Genomic DNA, 1,215 nt, shown 5'->3' with positions numbered 1-1,215 from the left:
CATTTATTGAATAGAGATTCTTTTCCCCAATGTATATTTTTGTCTGCTTTGTTAAAGATTAGACGACAATATGAGGATGGTTTTGTATCTGGGTTCTCAGTCCTGTTCCAAAGGTCTATAGCTCTGTTCCTGTGACAATACCATGCTGTTTTGACTACTATAGCCTTGTAGTAAAGCTTGAAGTCTGGTAGACTGATGCCTCCCAATTCGTTCTTTTGGCTTAAGATTGCTTTGGCTATACGAGATTTTCTCTGGTTCCATACGAAGCGTAGAATTATTTTTCCTATATCTGTAAAGAATTCAGAGTGAGCTGAAGAATTTAAGAAATAAGAAGTTCTATAGCAGATGAAAGTTTGGGCCACATTCAAGGGTAATGCAGCCAGAGCTGAGCAACAGTTGGAATCTTGTTGGCAGAAGCCCACTGGTGTCTTTTGGCCCCCCTATTGTGAATAATTAATCATGGCTATTGGGCTTCCGGATTTCTCCTGCTCTAACTCTTGAGTCATATTTGAATTATTGCCCCTGGACTTAGTCTTTTCAGAGCCTTAGGACTTCCATGTTTAGGTATTCACTGAAAGAGGTTAACTCCACGTTCAGTCTGTGGGCTCCTGCTTTGTACCATCTCTTCCTTGTCTTTTGGCCAAGCTCTGATGTCCATTGAGAAGCTCCTAGGCCTGAGCCGCCTCTGCCTCTGTAATGCAATTTGATCTGTTCTTGCTGCACATCTGGACTGGTGGCATCATTAATGGTACACTCACTACCTCAGTCAAGAATGGCCAGGCTCTGCCTTCTTGTCTGCTTCCTCAAGCATTTTATGGAGGCACAGGTAGTTCAAAAATTCCAGTCCAGTTCTAGTCACAACAATTTTTAATTCTTGTTTTGCACCAAATATAAAATCCCTCCTGGGTCTGTTCTAAGCTGTGTAAGCAGATAATTTCATTTTTCAATGACATTTTTAATAGTTGCCTTCTGGAATTCAGCTTTCAAGGGATTTCCTGATAAGAGCTATGTAATCAGGATGGAATCTCTTATTAAAAGGATTTTCCTTTTCCAAATCTTGAAAAAAGTCAGTTTCTTTCTTCTCAAATTATCAGGCTATCTATCAATAATTGAAGGTGAGATTGAAACTATGACCTTGGCAGGTAGTGCAGAAGATTTGCTGCAGTTGTTCAATAGTGTGAGCTATTTTTTTAGATTATGGAGTGTTTTTAAACT

The sequence above is a fragment of the Propithecus coquereli genome, unplaced genomic scaffold (assembly GCF_000956105.1).
Source record: "Propithecus coquereli isolate 6110/MARCELLA unplaced genomic scaffold, Pcoq_1.0 Scaffold41, whole genome shotgun sequence".
In the NCBI taxonomy this organism is placed as follows: domain Eukaryota; kingdom Metazoa; phylum Chordata; class Mammalia; order Primates; family Indriidae; genus Propithecus; species Propithecus coquereli.
This window is presented reverse-complemented; position numbering follows the sequence as displayed.